Below are 20605 nucleotides of genomic sequence, written 5' to 3' on the forward strand. Positions count from 1 at the left end.
CTTGATGTAGTATATCGAATTCTGAGGTACATAAAAAGTACTCCAGGAAAGGGATTATTCTTTAAAAGGAGAGATCAAAAGACCATTGAAACTTATACAGATGCTGATTGGGTAGAATCAGTCATTGATAGAAGATCAACCTCGGGGTATTGTATATTTGTATAGGGCAATTTGGTTACTTGGAGAAGTAATAAACAAAGTGTTGTAACTTGTAGTAGTACAAAGGCAGAGTATCGGGCTATGGCTCATGGTGTGTGTGAGATGTTATGGCTGAAGAGAGTTTTCGAGAAGTTGAAAAGACCTATTGAACTTCCAATGAGGCTCTATTATGATAACTAGGCGACAATTAGCATAGCTCACAAATCCCATGGAACATGATAGAACCAAACATATCGAGATTGACCGCCACTTCATAAAAGAGAAACTTAAAGGAGGAATTATTTGCATGCCATTTGTTCCATCAGCTCAGCAAATAGCTGACATCCTCACCAAAGGACTCTCTAGACCAAATTTTGAACTTTTTACAAGCAAGTTGGGCATGATAAATATATACGCACCAACTAGAGGGGAGGTGTCGAAGATATTATCTTCCATGATTATGGGATTTTATTGCTTATGATCTATCAAGTTTGAATAGATTAACTAAAATAAAAGATTGGATATGAGTTGATTACGTAATCCCTAAAATCATGGTTCTGTTACATTAAGTTATGGTAGAATTGTGATAGGGTTGTCCTATAAATGCCTACCTTGTAAGCATATTTTGGGTGTGGGAAAATAAAAAAAGCAGAGTTTTGTTTATTTCCCTTTCTTTTTTAAAGTTTACATAATTAGAGTACTATTTGCTATAACTTCTGTCCAAATTCTAGTCATTCATCAAATGGATGTGAAAACAGCATTCTTGAATGGTAATTTAGATGAAAATATATATATGGTAATGGAACAACCTGAAGGGTTTGTAGTACCTGATCAAGAGAATAGGATGTGTAAACTTATAAAATCTTTATATGAACTAAAGCAAGCACATAAACAATGGCATCAGAAATTTGATCAAATTATTCTTGCTAGTGGATTCAAGATAAATGAATCTGATAAATGCATTTATAGCAAGATTAATAATGCCAAAGGTATCATAATTTGTTTATATGTGGACGACATGTTAATTTTTGGGACTGAATTGGAGCAAGTTGAAATCATCAAAACTTTGCTTTCAAGCGAATTTGGATGTCATTCTCGGTATAAGCATATTAAGAAACAGGAACAATATAATATTATGTCGATTGCATTATATTGAAAAGATTCTTAACAAATTCACTCAAAATGATTGTATTCCAGCGTCAACACCATTGGATTCTAAATAAATTTAGTAAAAAATGAAAGAAATTCAAAATCTCTATTCGAATATGCCAAGGTTATAGGGTGTTTAATGTATGTAATAAATTATACTAGACTTGATATTGCATGTACTGTTGGTACATTGAACAAATATACAAGTAACCCTAATAGGTTACATTGGTCAGGTGTAACCAAAATATTAAAATATTTAAAGGCCACTAAGGATTTTGTTATATGTTATATCAGTTATCTTTCAGTTTTAGAAGAATTTTCAGATGCTAGTTGAATCACTAATAATGATGATCACTTGTCGACAAGTTGTTGGATCTTTATGCTTGGTGGAGATGCAGTTTCTTAGGGTTCTAAAAAATAAACTTGTATCACTGATTCAACAATAGCAGTAGAGTTTGTAGCGCACTTGTTTCAGGTTGAAAAAGAAACTGAATGGTTATGAAATTTACTTTGTGATATACCGTTGTGACCGATATCTTTGTCGACTATTTCAATACAATGTGATACTGCAACTACACTTGTTAAAGTATATAGTCAAGTGTATAATGGTAAGTCAAGACATATTGGTTTAAAACATAGTTATGTCAAAGATTTGATCACATATGAAATCATATCAATTAACTTTGTGAGATCTAATGAAATTTGAGTAATCCTTTGATGAAAGAGTTATCAAGGAATTTGGTGTTAAGAACATCAAGAGGGATAGGTTTGAAGTCCAAAATTCTTGATCACTAATAGTAGAACCTCAATTTAACGTTAGATACAACGTTTAGTTTTGAATTCAATGAGTAAAAGTACATCATTTAGTGGTTGGTGCACTATGTAAAATTTAAACATCCCAAACTAGAATAGTGCATATCAGTCTTGCCTGTGCAAATGTAAGGGTGAGTCATTGGATTTTTAACGAATCTTAAAAGTGCTATCAATGGCGGGGGCACTAAGATGTCACCTATATGAATGTCGATTTTCGGCAAACAACAAAATTGAGGACTTTGCTTTGCAACATTCATATAAAGATAGTGATACAAGGCTATAAATTATATCATTGAAGAACTTATGGTGGTGGATTGCTCAATGTGTGATGTGTTTATGAGGTTAGTTTAATATACAAGTGGTTCAAAATTTGTCTACCATCTTGTAGGATTGATTTCAAAAAATCTGCACTAAAATAGTGGTTCAATCGAAAGATACCATTATTTATGCATATGAGTATTAGATTATTCGGTGACCTTTTGGAAGACCATTTTCTAAATTTTGAAAATGATGGGGGATTGTTGAAAATTTTTAAAATTTGTATCTAGTGATTCTAAGATGTACATACATGTATTGTATTATGAATCAAATGATTCTAAGATGTACATACATTGTGATAAGCGTATATTCATTCATGAATTTGAAAGTATCATGAATATATTTATGTATGTGGAGATCCTTGAATATAAGAATAGATTCATGTTTTTTTATCATAGGATCATGTCATGCATGAATTAAAGTACATGAAGTTATACACAATACTTTCAATTTATTCATATAAGTATTAATTAAATTCATTTGTTTTTTCAACAATCTCTCCTATATAAAGATGTCAGATTAATTTGTTGCAGAAAATCACTTTCCTACTATTTTGAATTCTCTGAAAAGCACTGTTTAGTTCAAGAGGGTTGTCTTACTTTATGCAAGAGTTTAAGACAACAAATTTTATTTTATCTTAAAGAATATTTATCCAAGATTTATTGCACATTATACCGGATAAATGAAGTCTAAAAGAGAGTAATCTACAATCACGATTTAAAACCAATTCTTATTGCTATGTTTGCCAGTTCATTGTAATACTCCCAACAGTTCTTTTTTTTTTTTTTTTTTAAGAAAATCCTGTATTAAGTCACATAGGACTTAAGCAATAGACATAAACTAAAACTAAAAAATGGTCACCTTCTTGATTTTAAAGATTTTCATATCCATATCTACCGTTTAGAAATGTCCGTAATTTTCAATCACTTATGGTAGGTAGATTATTTTTTTCGAACACTACCTAGTGTAAGGTTCCTTTTTTTCTCTATCAATTACAAATTTAACTTGTTAATTTTGCTTGTGTTTTATTCGTTGAAGGTTTTTGGCTAATGATATTGGTTTATCTCTTTCTTCTTCTTCAAAACCCTTTCCCCCCAATCCCCGAGGTTTTTTGTAGGTGTCATTCCTGTCCTAAAATTTCCATTGGGTATTATATATTGACTTTGCCTTCTAATTTTATTTATTTATTAGGTGCTTCTAATTTTATTGGGTATGATATGCATACTTTTGTTCTGTAAAGCTTTATGTTCTGTGGTTTTTCGATAGTTGTATTAATGTCATAATCTGATGGATTCTGAAGGTTAAAGCCAAATAAGAAATAAGAGAAAACTATATATGCTTCTGCTAGACTACTACACCTGAGGAAAAGGCTCTGTGTTCATTCATGATTGATTCATGGAGCAAAGCCAAATTGGTTAACTTGTTTCTTCAATTTGGTCCTATTCAAGGAAAAATCAATAATGGCAAAGAATCACCTATTCAATTGTAACCATGAATTTAACTGACATTTTGACACGAAAACAGAAGGTACAGTCAAGTTGTCGGAATTTTATTTGTCTATTTTATCATTATTTTTTTTTTTAATAGGGCTTTACCCGGAAGGCAGCCCTTCCAGAAATTCTCGATGGCCTAGGCCGAACCCAGGCCGAAGAGGGGGTTTGGAAATAGTTTTCAAGCAACAATAGCCGCGCCTCGGTTAGAACCTCATGAGCAGCGTCGTTGCCCCAAGCGCATAGATGAATTTATTCGCCTATTTATTTATTCTTGCTGTTCCCATTTCATCTTGCATAGTATAAATCTTGATTCTGAAAAGCAGAAGAAAAACCAGGGGATAGACCAAAAATACACAACTTTTTAGGTATTCCAGCAGTGGTTTGATAGCAAATATCTAAAGTCAGCATTCAACTACTTTTATATCAATAATAATACAATTTTATTCTGGAGTTAATTACACTTTGCCTATTGAGTTTTGGAGGTAGTCATACTTTACCACTTTCAGCCTTAATATATATACAGTTCACCTGCTATGAAGACTAATCAACTCTGAAAGTCTTAATTCTAAGCAAAAAATGAGTGTTATGACAACATTGGTGTTTTGATGTATAAATTATTTATAGTTTATTATTATTTCCCTTTTTATACAAAAAATAAAAAGAGTGAAGTTTGACTTAAAAAATAAGATGCATCAGCTGTTTTTAAAACTTTAGTTAAGTGTTTAATATTTGACTAAGTTGACAAACAAAAAATAACAATTATATTATTCTAACCTTTTACATAAACTAACGTAACAAAAATAATTTTTTTAAAAAATAACATGTTTAAATTATCTTATTTTTTCAAAATTTTTCTAACTCTATTCATTGTTATTACTATTTTATTTGTTCTTATTGTTTGATTTAAAGTATAATAAATCGGAGTGTATATATATATATATATATATATATATATATATAAGTGAACATAATCCACCAGGAAAAATTTTAAGGATAATACACTAAATGTAAACTTTTGTTTAGCTTTTAACAATTTGATAATTTGTATATTAGATATTAGAGAAGATTTACAATTTTTTAGCAATGAAATGGAAATAATAGCAAGTCATAGTTAATCTAAAATATTTAAGGACAATAATATCACTGCACCTACCTGTTTGGCATTTCTGATTTTGAATAATTTTCATGAGAGGTAAAGTGTATATTTTTAATATTGAGGACAGTAAAGTGTGACTACCCAAAGTTGTTAGCCCGTCTGTTTTGTAGTAGTTTGCACTAAGTGTGAACAAGTCTCTTGATGTAGTAAGAGGATTCCATAATGTTAAAAGCAGGATGTACTGGTAGTTATATTTGAAAATCAGGAGCCAATCAGTGATTATGGCTTGATTCTAACAGTCCTATTCCCCTTTCCATCTTCGTTCTTCTCTTTTGGAAACAAGGAAAAGAAGAAGAAGAAGAATAAGAAGGGACCCAAAGAAAAGTGCAAGTCCTAATTATAATACACCCTGTAACTATGGAGTGGAACCCTGGCAATCATAGACCACGTCCACTCAAAGTAAAGGGGCAGCTTTGCCATAGCAAAACAGGTTACAGGGAAACACGCTATAATGTATGTTGGCAATGCTTGCTTGGGAAATTGATGTTTGAGAACAAAAAAATGGCCAGTACAGATTACAGAATGAGATCAACATTGCCATGATGGAGGTTGAGAGACAGATTAATCCAAACAGAAGCTTCTGTGGCAAATTGTTTCTGAATTCCTGTTGTTGAAATCTTGAGGTGAGAATGGCTAGGAAAAACACCAGGGCTGCCACAGAGAAGCAGACAGCCAACACTGATGTAACAGAATACACATGAAACAAAGGCTGATTTTCAAGAAGTGGATAACCAGTGTTTTGATCAAGGCCGCCCGGCACTGTCGATGATGTAGCATATGCCACAGATGCAATGAGCACCGCGACTACGGTACATGTGTCCTCGTGAAGATTTCGTTTGCAGTCTCACCTTTCATGTTGTACGTAATCAAACATTGTGGAGGAATAGTCTGCTTAACATGCTGCATTATTTTATTTTGATTTTATCCAGGAATTAGTTTTTTGGAATGTATTGAAAGATTAGTTGAGATTGAGAACTCAATGTCAGCTTAAAATAATTAAACAAGGACAGATATGTACCTAACACCACCTGATTTCCCACAACATCTGCAATGCACCACCTGGAACTATCCAAGTTTGGTATTCTGGAAACCTAGCAGCGAGATGCATCGCACTGTTTCCTTCACTATCCAGTTGATAAAACACAGACTCTGGGAGTTTCATCATCACTAGCAAATCATATACCTCAGTTTCATCATCAATAACAATCATAATAATAATAACTTACACATGCAGTTTTCCAATTTACTCACCAATCCTCCTGAGTGCAGCCCAAGGTTGACACATGTCTGGTAGTTAACTGGGTAGTTAATGTTGAATTCAAAGCATAAAATATTGACTTTGAAATAGCCCACATTTGTTGATTTTTGGCAAACATTTCTTAGTCCCACATCGGGTAACTTAGCATTTGAGAGGTTGCTTGAGAGCTATAAATTAGCTCTCAAGCTTCTCAATTGAGATGCACCAAAAGAAAAAGAAAACAAAAGAATTACACCAACAAGGATTTTGTAATTCTTTTGTAAGTCTTTCTTCTCCCAAAAATTTATAAAAGCGGGCTGCTTGAGTGGTGTTCGGAGAGTAGGCAAAATTGGCCGAACTCCGTTATCAATTTTTCGGGTGCGTTCTTTCCTTATCTCTTTTATTTGTTCCGCATTTATTTATTAGTTTCTTTTCTATTGTAGTATAGTATTCAATATATATTTGTCGGGTTTATTCATAGTGTATTATACGATTCTTTTGGATATATTTTCTTATTCGTGTTTACGTATTATTTATGTATACACGGGTATAGTTGTGATAATACACCGTGCACGTAAGTTCTGTCTAGGAGACTGGGTTTTAAGTGGGACCGCTTGTGACCCCTCCAGCCTTTCCTGGGAATTTATTTGGAATGGTAATTCTGTCTAAGGAGATTGTTTCAACGATCTTTCCTGGGAATTACTGAATCGGTTTAATCACTAGTTGTAATTTTGAGTGGGAAAATACCCGATTTTCCCAACAAGTGGTATCAGAGCCGAAGGTTCGTCCTTTGGCTTGTTTGTAATTTGTTATATTGAATACTATCATTTGAGTCTGTAATGGCATCTGACAATTCCACGTCAAGAATTATATCTGGGGCATCGGCTTCCTCGTCCACATGGTCGAGGATTCCAATGTCAAGTTTGAAGGTGGCGGTGGACACATTTGACGGTACTGGCCATTTCGGCATGTGGCAAGGCGAAGTCATGAACTCCCTTTTCCAACAGGGTCTTGACATTGCCATTGAAGAAAAGAAACCAGATGACATAGAAGAGAAGGAGTGGAGTACCATAAATCGGTTGGCATGCGGAACTATTCGATCATGTTTGTCCAAAGAGCAAAAATATGCTTTCAAGAATGAGACTTCTGCATGGAAATTGTGGAAGGCATTGGAGGGGAAATTTCTGAAGAAGAGTGGTCAGAATAAACTCCTAATGAAGAAAAAATTGTTCCGTTTCGATTACCAACCAGGTACTACTATGAATGAACACATCACAATATTTAATCAATTAGTAGCAAACCTGTTTAATTTAGATATAAATTTTGAAGATGAAGATTTGGCTTTGATGTTGTTGTCATCCCTTCCTGATGAATTTGAACATTTGAAAACTACGCTACTTCATGGGAAGGAAAATGTGTCTTTAGATGCTGTATGTTCTGCTTTGTATAGTCGTGAATTGAGAAAGCAGGATAAAATGAAAAAGAAAGTAGCTGCAGCAGATGAAGCGTTAGTGGCAAGAGGTTGTCAACAAAGCCAATCAAAGGGGAGAAGAGGAAGGTCCAAATCGAAAAGCAGAGTTGCCAAAGATGAGTGTGCTTTCTGTCGTGAGAAAGGGTATTGGAAGAAAGACTGTCCAAAATTGAAGAAAAAAGGGAAAGCTCCGCAAGACGTAAATATTGCAGAATGCAAAAGTGATGCGGAATCGGATTTCTCTTTGGCTGTATCACCTTTAACATCCCATCCAGATGAGTGGATTTTGGATTCAGCTTGTACCTACCATATGTCTCCCATACGGGAATGGTTCTTTGAATTTGAAGAACTTGATGGTGGAGTTGTGTACATGGGAAATGACAATCCATGTAAAACAGTTGGGATAGGTTCAATTAAGCTGCGTAATCATGATGGATCCACCAGAATCCTGAAGGATGTTCGGTTCGTGCCGAATTTGAAGAGGAATCTCATCTCCTTGGGACTCTTGGAGTCAAAAGGCCTGGAAGTGAGGATGCGAGATGGAATTCTTAAAGTAACTTCGGGAGCACTTGTGATGTTGAAAGGTGTAAGAAAAAATAATCTGTATTACTACCAAGGTAGTACAGTTGTTGGGACAGCAGCAGCAGCAACAACTTCCAGTAGCAAGAAAGATGCAGAGGCAACAAAGTTGTGGCACATGCGATTGGGACATGCTGGTGAAAAATCCTTGCAAAATCTTGCCAAACAAGGATTATTGAAAGGTACGAAAGTCTGCAAATTAGAATTTTGTGAGCATTGTGTTCTGAAAAAATAAAGAAAAGTGAAATTTGGCACTGGTATCCATAATACCAAGGGTATTTTGGATTATGTGCACTCAGATGTGTGGGGACCTGCCAAGACTCCATCCCTTGGTGGCAGGTATTATTTTGTCACTTTTATTGATGATTTTTCCAGAAGAGTTTGGGTGTTTACTATGAAGAGTAAGGATGAGGTGCTAGAGATTTTCCTTAAATGGAAAGCTCAGGTTGAAAACCAGACGGGAAGAAAGATCAAGATTCTCCGAACAGACAATGGTGGAGAATACAAGAGTGATCCCTTCCAGAAGATATGCCAAGAATGTGGCATAGTTCGGCACTTCACAGTTAGAAAAACACCGCAGCAGAATGGGGTGTCAGAACGTATGAACAAGACACTAGTGGAGAAAGTACGTTGCATGCTGTCTAATGCTGGGTTAGGCAGAAAGTTTTGGGCTGAGGCTGTGACATACGCTCAACATCTCGTCAATCGCTTGCCATCATCTGCAATCGGTGGCAAGACTCCATTAGAGGTATGGTCTGGAAAACTTGCAACAGATTATGATTCTTTGCGTATTTTTGGTTCTACTGCATATTATCATGTAAATGAATCAAAATTAGATCCACGTGCAAAGAAGGCTCTCTTTATGGGCTTTAGTGCTGGAGTTAAGTGATACCGGTTGTGGTGTCTAGAAGCAAAGAAAACCATTATCAGCAGGGATGTTACCTTTGATGAATCTGCCATGTTGAATAAAGTAACACAAGGTGGAACCAGTAGTACTCCTCAACAGGTGGAGTGTACGCCGAAACAGGTGGAGTTTGAGCAAATAGTGGTGAGTCCAGCAAACAGCACCATCAGTGACTCTCCCATGGTAGAAGAGGAGTCAGATGAGGAAGAGATTTCAACCCAAGAACCTCAACAGCAGCAAGAGTCAATTGCCGTCAATAGGGCAAGACGAGAAATTCATAAACCTGCTCGTTTTGTTGACATGGTGGCTTATGCACTTTCAGTTATTGATGATGTTCCATCCACATTTTGTGAAGCAGTTCGAAGTACAAAAAAGGATAGATGGAAAGATGCTATGGAAGAAGAGATGCAATCTCTTTAGAAGAACAAGACGTGGAAGTTGACACAATTACCGAAGGACAAGAAGGTAATTGGATGCAAATGGATATTTGCAAAGAAAGAAGGATTTCCTGACAAAATTGATGTTCGCTACAAGACAAGATTGGTGGCTAAAGGCTACGCTCAGAAGGAGGGAGTTGATTATAATGAGGTATTTTCTCCAGTTGTTAAACATTCCTCTATTAGAATTTTGTTGGCCTTGGTAGCGCAGTTGAATTTGGAGCTAGCTCAACTTGATGTGAAAACTGCGTTCCTTCACGGTGACTTGAAGGAGGAAATCTATATGTCTCAACCAGATGGATTTAAAATTACTGGTAAAGAAAATTGGGTTTGTAAACTGAGCAAATCGTTGTACGGATTGAAACAATTACCGAGACAATGGTACAAACGATTTGACCAGTTCATGATGAGTCAGAAGTACACAAGAAGCAAATACGATCACTGTGTGTATTTACGCAAGCTACGAGATGATTCCTACATCTACTTACTCTTGTACGTTGATGATATGCTGATAGCATCAAAGAGCCAAGTTGAAATTGACAAATTGAAGGCTCAGTTGAGTAAAGAGTTCGAGATGAAGGATTTAGGAGAAGCCAAAAAGATTCTCGGCATGGAGATAAGCAGGGATAGAACGAGCGGTAAGCTTTGTCTGACACAGAAACAGTATTTGAAGAAAGTACTACAACGTTTTGGCATGAATGGAGATTCAAAACCTGTAAGTACTCCGCTTGCTCCTCATTTGAAACTTAGTAGCCTATTATCTCCAAAGACGGATGAAGAGCGAGCATACATGGCGAAAGTCCCGTATGCTAATGCAGTTGGTAGCTTAATGTATGCAATGGTGTGTACGAGACCCGACATTTCACAGGCAGTTAGTGTGGTAAGCAGGTTTATGCATGATCCGGGCAAGAGTCATTGGCTAGCTGTGAAATGGATTCTACGGTATATCCAAAATACCGTAGATGTTGGATTAGTATTTGAGCAGGATAAAACACTTGGTAAATGTGTAGTTGGATATTGTGATTCTGACTATGCAGGTGATTTGGATAAGCGACGTTCTACAACTGGCTACTTGTTCATATTTGCTAAGGCGCCAGTCAGTTGGAAGTCTACTTTGCAGTCAACCGTGGCTTTGTCAACAACGAAGGCAGAGTACATGGCGATTACAGAAGCTGTGAAGGAGGCAATTTGGCTTCAAGGATTGCTTAAAGACTTGGGAGTTGGTCAAAAACACATTGACGTGTTTTGTGACAGTCAGAGTGCTATTCACTTAGCGAAGAACCAGGTCTTGCACGCAAGAACGAAGCACATTGATGTTCGCTATCACTTTGTTCGGGAAATTCTCGAAGAAGAGGAGATTTTTCTCCAGAAGATTCGGACTACGGAGAATCCTGCAGATATGCTGACCAAGGTGGTTACAAGGTCCAAGTTTGAACATTGTTTACACTTGGTCAATATCCTGCATATTTGAGTTGGCGCCTGAGGGCGCAAATTTGAAAGCACCGCAAGGACCGTTTGGGTGAGAAGGTTTGTATTTTTGGTGAGACTAGAAATTATGCCAAGGTGGAGATTTGTCGAATTCAAAGCATAAAATATTGACTTTGAAATAGCCCACATTTGTTGATTTTTGGCAAACATTTCTTAGTCCCACATCGGGTAACTTAGCATTTGAGAGGTTGCTTGAGAGCTATAAATTAGCTCTCAAGCTTCTCAATTGAGATGCACCAAAAGAAAAAGAAAACAAAAGAATTACACCAAAAAGGATTTTGTAATTCTTTTGTAAGTCTTTCTTCTCCCAAAAATTTATAAAAGTGGGCTGCTTGAGTGGTGCTCGGAGAGTAGGCAAAATTGGCCGAACTCCGTTATCAATTTTTCGGGTGCGTTCTTTCCTTATCTCTTTTATTTGTTCCGCATTTATTTATTAGTTTCTTTTCTATTGTAGTATAGTATTCAATATATATTTGTCAGGTTTATTCATAGTGTATTATACGATTCTTTTGGGTGTATTTTCTTATTCGTGTTTACGTATTATTTATGTATACACGGGTATAGTTGTGATAATACACCATGCACGTAAGTTCTGTCTAGGAGACTGGGTTTTAAGTGGGACCGCTTGTGACCCCTCCAGCCTTTCCTGGGAATTTACTTGGAATGTTAATTCTGTCTAAGGAGATTGTTTCAACGATCTTTCTTGGGAATTACTGAATCGGTTTAATCACTAGTTATAATTTTGAGTGGGAAAATACCCGATTTTCCCAACAGTTAATGCCACCGTTGCCTGAAGGACTGCAACTGTGTGGTCCAGGGTCGAATTTCTGCTTCTCAATCTCATGAACAATTACACCTTACAAGCAAATGCAGTTGCACTATAAGTCAAATCGATTTCATGAGATATTAAGAACTGAAGCAATAGATGTAGAAAAGGTTGAAACTCATTGTAGTTCAAATGAAGCAAGCAAAAAGTTTGTCATATGGCCAAAGCAAAGATGTCCAATTGACGCTGCATGTGATCAGACATTTCAAAGTTCCTTGATGAAGCTTAAAATCCCCAAAACTGCTTATAATTACGTCAATGATTCGATGATATCTAAAAACTCAAGAGGTCTGAGGAACATTGGAGTTTTTATATCCAAGTGGCGAAGGAAAGAAGGAAATTTTCAAAATTGCTAGCCAGAAAAGCAAGAGAAAGGAAAGAAAAATTAAACTATAATTAGATTTTTGAGATTTTCAAGCAAGGTAGGTCAAACTCTCCCTCCCACCAAAAAAAGAAATAAAAAATACTGCTTTCTGCTACTGGCTAAATGTTACGTAAAATTTCTGGATGGAGATCCTTAAATTGGCAGGTCGTCAACCTGTGCAATAATAATAATAATAATATAGAACCTAGCTACCACTAAGAGCTGTCAATAATTAATCCTAGGTACTGGAGCAGGGACTCTAGGTGTGCAATGGGTTACTTGATTCACCTTGTTCCCGAAGAGTTTGCTGAATCCGATATACCAGAATTAATTAGTTGGCAAAAATAGTAGGTAGTGGCAAGTAAAGTCGTCTCCTCAGGGACTGGAGATATTTGTCTCTTTTTAAAGTCCAATTGATAAGGGGGGGTTTTACCGGAATGAAACTAAAAACAATTAAACAATTCAACTAAAAATAAATAATTAACTAGCACGAATATAGCAGGAATTAAATCAAGAATAAATAAATTCTAGCCAAGGATGCAACTACTCAGGCACAGTCCATTTATCCGATCATTGATGCAGGAGAGGTTCATTTAATTTATTAATAGGCTAGTTATAGTCTGATGACCAATTTTTCCTTAAATTATTGATAACCAAGGTACGACCGTTGATTACCCCTAATCAGCAAATACTCCTAGGTACGACCATAGGAATTAATTTCCCAATTGCATTAATATTAGAAAAACCTAGCCCTAACCAATAACACGCTACGAGGGTTATTTAAATTAGATTGCACGTTCCCCTAATGTGTAAACACACCAGTTGCCACTAATATTAATCAATCAAACAATTACGGATTTAATTGACTAAATTGGCACGAGATTAATAAATCACATTGAACATCGGGCCCTTGACATCCAATTAATAAAATAATCCCATGAAAATACAAGCAGGCAATGTGCAAATATGAATAAATTAAGGAACGCGTGAAAACTAATTAGATCTCACAGATTTTCGGGACTGCGCCGTCGAGTTGACCCTTGACTAGATGGAAGACTTAGCCACGCCGCATAATTAAATCATCACACGAGTTAATAAATTGCGAAGGCATTGTTTTGTACTAAAAAGTAAGGAATGAAGGATGTTTTCCCCGTTGGGAAATATTGTCAAACACCTGGCGTGTGTCAGAGGCCAGTCCTCGGAAAAGAAAGGAAAACTAAAAACTGAACTAAAGCAAAAGAACTAAAAGCTGGCCGTCCGTCTTCTGTACGTTAGCTACCTATTTAAAGCCAAAGAAAAGCTATCCAGTGGTCCCCACCAATTGGCCACAAGCTGCCCCATTCCTTCTTAGTTTCCTTAGGCTTTGTACGTTGCTTCTTCTTCAATAACCAAAGGACCAAAGCCCTTTTTTCTTTCCTCCGTGGTCCCCACCAAAGTCAAAGAAATTATACCCTATCAATTCCCCCCACACCTAAATCATGCTTGCCCTCAAGCATGGGAAAAGTGAACAGACCCCAAAAATCATATATCGGTCATCACTCTAATCTACCACATTGCCAAGAGATTCAAGAGAAAATCATATATCGGGCACTAGTAGTTAAAATCCGAGAAACATCCCCCTAGTTAGCCTCTACCGCGAGCTCCTTCAATTTCCAAATTAACCAGTCTAAGGAAAAGGAATGACACACAGCATTTATCAGTTAATGGTCCAAATATTCACACAAGTCCCCATATCGAGTCCATAAACCAGCAAGCCTCCCTATTATGTATTCTCTCTCTCTCTTTTTTTTTTTTTTGTTTTTAAAGCACGTAATAATATTCGACACACGAGGACTTAGTCTCTAGCCGCCGGAGCCTTTTGACGCGAACTCCGACATTTTTAGATGAAGGAGCCCGGTTACTCGGCTCCTACCGCTATACAACCACGTACTCATATAAAGTGCCACCTTTTGACGCGAGAATCGACACTTTTAGGTGCAGATTCCCGGTTACTCGGTAGTAGCCAATAGAGGAGTACAGTCAAGCTTATTCACAGCTAATCAAAGCAGAAACGCAAAATAACAGCACTAACAACTAAACATAGGGGCAGCTCGCCTCATTATTGCCAAACATGGAGAACTGGAGTCAATATTGGACCAGTTCACATTAAAATGCCAGCAGTCATTCCCAATGCCTAGAAAAGTTAACACGGAAATCAAAAGAACCAAGCAGTCCTATATTCACCAAGGAGACATCTCAAATCCAACCACACTAACCCGATACATTATATGTAAAAAGAACTTGGCAAAAGTAGAACTAGAGTTAACAAACCAAAATGTTTCTCTCCTTGTTTTTTTTTCTCTTTTTTTTTTTTTTATATAGCCACATGGGATTAAAACTAAGAATTAAAACTAGAATTAGTAGTCACAAAGAAAGAAAATAAGCAACTAGAATTAAAACTAAAAAAAATAATAAAACTAGAAACTATTAAAAACTAAAAACTACCAAAACTACTAAAAACTAAGAACTAAAACTGAGAACTAAAAATTACTAAGAACCAAAAACTACCAAAAACGGAAAACACTGGCACCCCCCCCACACCTATAGGACACATTGTCCTCAATGTGACAAATATAAAACAAAAGGGAGAGGGAAAATGACCAAACTTCCCTGAAACCGGGTCAAAACGGAGGGCGAGGTGGAAACGGAGGTGCAAAGCCTGTATGCATCAGGAACTGTGCCAAATTATGTGCTATGCCGGCAACATTGGCGTCGACGTTTGTCATCCGGGCCTGCAAATCCTGAACCTGCTCCCTGAGATGCTGCCAATCATCGGTCCCAGGTGGTGGAGGTGGCGCAGAAGTAGAGGTAGACGGCCCAGCAGTGTCCGCGGCCGACCCAGGGAATGAAGATGGCCCTGCCCGGGCCGAATGGTGTGCACCCGGGGCTCGAGGTGGTCCCGGACGGGTAAACTGGTGAAAACCATCTGGCAGACGCTCGACGACCCCCATTTTCTCTAAGCAAACTACGTCCAAGTGCTCCATCTCAAATGCCAAATGGAGGTCGTGGTCATCCAGGTTAAGAACTCCCAACTGGGTCGCCAAGTGAGTGATGTAGGACCCAAGGATCAGTGGTTTGTTCTTCTTGGTCAAGACCGTCTTGAACTGTGCGGCCAACCAACATCCCAAGTTCACCTTGATATTGTTCTTCATACTCCAGAGAAAGAAGAATTCGGGCCGAGAGAGTATACCGGAGCTGTCCTTGCGCCCCGAGTAGCTATAAGCTAAGAATCGCTGAACATAGCGGGCGCTAGGGTCCTTAAGAAAGGAGCTCCTGGACCGGGAAGGATCGTAGCGTTGCCTATCGACGGACATGTCCTCCCATACATCATGGTAGTGGGAGAGGAAAGGCTCTACGTAGTCACAGGCACTCTCCGCATACTCCCTAGTCTCAGCATACTCTCTAGTGATAAACCCAAATGCCAGATTGAATTGAGTAATGGAGAAATTGAATTCTCGACCCATGAGCCGGAAATGAATGACATTCGGTGTTTCACCCGTGTATCTCGTAGGTAATTCGAACTCAAAGGTGGAGTAAAACTCCCGGATCAGCTCAACAAAAGCGGGACAAGAAATATGGAAATATGGGCGCCACCCAATGGCTGTGAACATTTGCTTAACCTCCTCCCGTATACCCAGGGCAGTTAGAGAGAGTCTATGACAAGACTTACAGGATATTATACGCCTCTCGCAGACCTTAGCGTATCTCTGCCGATCGGCGGGTCTGGTAAATGTTAAGTGCCCCCCAAAGTGCACAGGTGCATCTACCTGAGCACCCCTATCTCTACCCAAACGGGTTCGAACACTAGAAGAGGAGGGTAGGTTGGTAGGTGAGTTGACAGGAATAGAGGCTTGTGGAGGGGGTTGAGACTGAGAGGTCCTAGACCTAGAGGAGGATTTCGGTCTCACCATTTCCCCCAAAGTAAGTTCAAGGCAACAGAAAATCTAACAGGTATAGAAACCAGCAATAACAAAGCGAAAACCTCCCAGTAGTAACCCAGCCAATAGCAAACAAAAGGGTTCCAGCAAGTACTCAACAAGCAATTCAGAAATAACTCAACTAAAACCACAAGAGAAACCCCAGCGAGTTATCCAGCAATTCAAGCAATATCCCCAAGCAACGTGATGTTCACAAAGTCATCTCCAACTCGAACAAATAATCAGAGCATTGCAACACATTTAACATCTCACGAGTTAACGGCTCCAGTTGGCCAAGAAAAATTGCTAACTCATATTCAGCAACAAGTGGCTCCAGATGGCCAATTAGATGCCCAATTGCACCCAACCCAAAAGAATTAGTAATTCCAAGCAAAAATAATCCAACCAGTACCACTGGCGGAAATCACACAATCGAAAAATGACCTCCACCCGTTGACAATAGCAACTGTGGAACAACCCAGGCAGTTCCAATTAGTTATCAAAAATTGGGGAATAAAGTCCAAATACCTCCACCAGTACTCCGCCAGTCGGCAGACAGAGCAGCTAGCTGTGTCGTGAGAGGAAGCTGCGGCAGGAGCAGCAGCGTGCGGAAGGCGTGGCGCGGGCGCGGTTTGCAGTGAGCGGCGACGCCTGGCAGCGTGCGTCGCGTGAGTGAGCGACGGGCTGCTCGTTGGTGGCGGGTGAAGTGGGTGAAGCGGCTGTGTGGCGGCTGGCGGCGCAAGGCAGGACGCCGAACGGTGCGCGCGACAGTGGGGGTTCAGCAGCTGCTGCGGCCTGCGAAGTGGATGGAAGGCGATGGAGCTTCAGCAGCGGCGGCGCGCGAGGAGCTTGCTGCGGTGGGCAGCGGCGGCGTGAGCAGAGAGGCTGCGGCTCGTGCGGGGGGATCTAGCAGTGGAGTTGGCAGCTTGGGCTGGTGTGGCTTTGGGAGGCAGCGGCGTGCGAGATCCGCGAGGTGGCGGCGCGCGCGAGGGAGCTGGGCGGCGGGTGAAGTGATTCGGTCGACAGAGAGGGAGCAGGGAAGAAGAAAGAAAGAAAAGAGAAAGAAGAAAGAAAGAAAAGAAAAAGAAAGAGAAGAAAGAAAAGAAAAGAAGGTAATTTTTGTTTTTGTTTTTTTTTGTAAATAAAAGAGATTGCTACGGTTAAGAAAGTTTTTTTTTTCTTTTAAAATTTTTTTTTTAATAAAATAATCTTTCTTCTTCTTTTAATGAAAGGCATAATAATAATAACAACAATAACAATAATAATAATGAAATATTTTTTTTTTTCAAATCCTTACCTTTCCCGCGAACGTGACGCGGGCACGTCATGAGGGCAGGAGAGCTCTCAGAAGTTCAGAAATTCCTGATCGTGAGCGTCCTGCACATCACCACGCGGGCACGTCATGAGGGCAGGTTGCCTACAAATCAGCAAAAACGAAAATTAACACCCAAAATCAGTCAAATTCAAGGAAAACAGATTTAAACAATGACACGAAACCAACAAACAATTAAAAGAAACAATTGGGTTGCCTCCCAATGAGCGCCTTTCTTTAATGTCTTTGGCTAGACATTGTCCAATAATTTGCTTAAACTAAGCAAGTAGGATCCTCCAAGTGCATCACCTCCACCCGTTCAGTTGGAACCCCTTCATAATATGGTTTGAGACGATGACCATTCACTACAAATTTCTTCTCAGCTTTCAAACTTTGGATCTCGACTGCACCATAATGGAAGACATTAGTCACAACAAAAGGGCCAATCCAACGAGAACGTAGTTTACCTGGAAATAACTGCAATTTGGAGTGGTACAACAGAACTTTTTGCCCACACTCGAATGTCTTCCTTGAGATCTGTTGGTCATGAAAAATTTTATTTTTCTCCTTATAAATTACCGCATTCTCATAAGCTTCATTGCGGATCTCCTCCAACTCCTGTAATTGTAACTTCCTTTGGACTCCGCCCTCCTCGATATCCATGTTGCATTGTTTGACCGCCCAAAATGCTCTATGCTCGAACTCGACAGGGAGGTGGCATGGCTTCCCAAATACCAAACGGTAAGGGGACATGCCGATTGGCGTCTTGTACGCCGTTCTATATGCCCACAAGGCATCTTCAAGTCTTATACTCCAATCCTTCCTGTCGGGTCGAACCATCTTCTCCAAAATTAACTTGATCTCCCGGTTCGATGCTTCCGCCTGACCGTTTGTCTGAGGATGGTAAGAAGTGGAGACTTTGTGCAAGACACCGTACCTCCTGAAAAGCGCAGCAATCGTCTTGTTGCAGAAATGGGTACCCCGATCACTTACAATTGCTCGTGGCATCCCAAAACGGACAAAGATATTAGATTTAATGAATTCTGCAACCACCTTAGAATGATTAGTGCGGGTAGCTTTTGCTTCCACCCACTTTGAGACATAATCTACGGCAAGCAATATATACAAAAAACCGAAAGATGAAGGAAAAGGGCCCATAAAATCAATACCCCAAACATCAAAAATCTCAACAAAAATCATTGGGGTTTGGGTCATTTGATCCCTTCGAGAAATACTACCTACTCGTTGACACTTATCACATGACTTACAAAATAAATAGGTATCCTTAAAGAGGGTTGGCCAATAAAATCCACTCTCTAGAACCTTACGAGCAGTTCTCTTTGGTCCAAAGTGACCTCCACATGCAAAAGAGTGACAATAAGCTAAAATAGACTGGAATTCATTTTCACTCACACATCTGCGAATGATTTGGTCGGCACCACGTTTCCAGAGGTAAGGGTCATCCCAGATGTAAGATTTTGCGTCACTCCTTAACTTATCCCTTTTTGCCTTAGGCCATCCTGCAGGAAACTTGTCAGTAACTAGAAAATTAACAATATCTGCATACCAGGGCAAAGTTAAATTAGCAGAAAATAAGTGCTCGTCAGGGAAGGTTTCTCTCAACGGGATATCGTCCTTGGTGACTTGTACCCGATTCAAGTGATCTGCTACCAAATTCTCTGCCCCTTTCTTATCTCTGATCTCCAAGTCAAACTCCTGTAGCAACAATATCCACCTTATTAGTCGCGGTTTTGCCTCTTTCTTGGTCAACAGATACCGCAGGGCTGCATGATCAGAGAAAATAATAACTTTAGCACCAAGTAAATAGGAACGAAATTTTTCTAAAGCAAAAACTACAGCTAGGAGCTCTTTCTCGGTGGTCGAGTAGTTCAATTGGGCTCCGTTCAAGGCTCGAGATGCGTAGTATATAGCGTGGGCTGCCTTTCCCACTCTTTGACCTAGTACCGCACCCACTGCGTAATCGCTGGCATCACACATGATTTCAAATGGGAGATTCCAGTCAGGGGGTTGGATGACAGGTGGAGAAGTGAGTAATTTTTTCAACTTCTCGAACGCTTCTTCGCATTTCTCGTCGAATTCAAAACTGACATCCTTTTGTAAAAGCCGGAAAAGTGGTGCCCCGATCTTTGAGAAATCCTTGATAAATCTGCGATAGAAACCTGCATGTCCTAGAAAAGAACGAACTTCCCGTACAGTTACGGGGTAAGGTAAAGCAGATATCACATCTATTTTAGCTTTATCAACTTCAATTCCTCTAGATGACACTACATGTCCTAGAACTATCCCGTGCTCAACCATGAAGTGACATTTTTCCCAATTTAGCACCAGGTTAGTCTCAATGCATCTTTTTAAAATCAATGTCAGGTTATCTAAGCAATCGTCAAAGCTATCACCATAGACACTGAAGTCATCCATGAATACCTCAATTATTCTCTGTACATATTCAGAAAAAATGCTAATCATGCACCTCTGGAATGTTGCAGGGGCATTACACAATCCAAAAGGCATTCTTCGATAGGCAAAAGTGCCAAAGGGGCAAGTGAAAGTTGTTTTCTCTTGATCCTCTGGCGCAATTGCTATCTGAAAATAACCAGAGAAACCATCTAAAAAACAATAATAGGCACGACAGGCTAACCTTTCAACCATTTGATCAATGAATGGAAGGGGAAAATGATCCTTCTTGGTCACTGCGTTCAATTTACGGTAATCGATGCACTGGCGCCAACCCGTAGGCTTTCGAATTGGAACAAGGTCCCCTTCATGATTTTCTTCCGCAGTTACCCCTGCTTTCTTTGGCACCACTTGGACCGGACTTACCCATGGGCTGTCTGAGATAGAGAAAATAATTCCTACGTCCAGAAGCTTGATTACCTCTTTTTTGACCACTTCCATCATGATGGGGTTCAATCTCCTTTGTGGTTGTCTTATCGGCCTAGCATCCTC

At 39.0% G+C, this 20605-nt stretch overlaps 1 non-coding gene across 1 annotated transcript; it reads right to left on the minus strand.

Annotated features, from left to right (window-relative positions):
• Positions 1-4005: 4005 nt before the first annotated feature.
• On the minus strand, positions 4006-4156 carry LOC140038201 (U4 spliceosomal RNA). The gene has a single exon (XR_011841996.1). It is a non-coding gene; the product is annotated as a U4 spliceosomal RNA (small nuclear RNA).
• Positions 4157-20605: the final 16449 nt, after the last annotated feature.

Source organism: Coffea arabica, chromosome 3c (assembly GCF_036785885.1).
Source record: "Coffea arabica cultivar ET-39 chromosome 3c, Coffea Arabica ET-39 HiFi, whole genome shotgun sequence".
In the NCBI taxonomy this organism is placed as follows: Eukaryota; Viridiplantae; Streptophyta; class Magnoliopsida; order Gentianales; family Rubiaceae; genus Coffea; species Coffea arabica.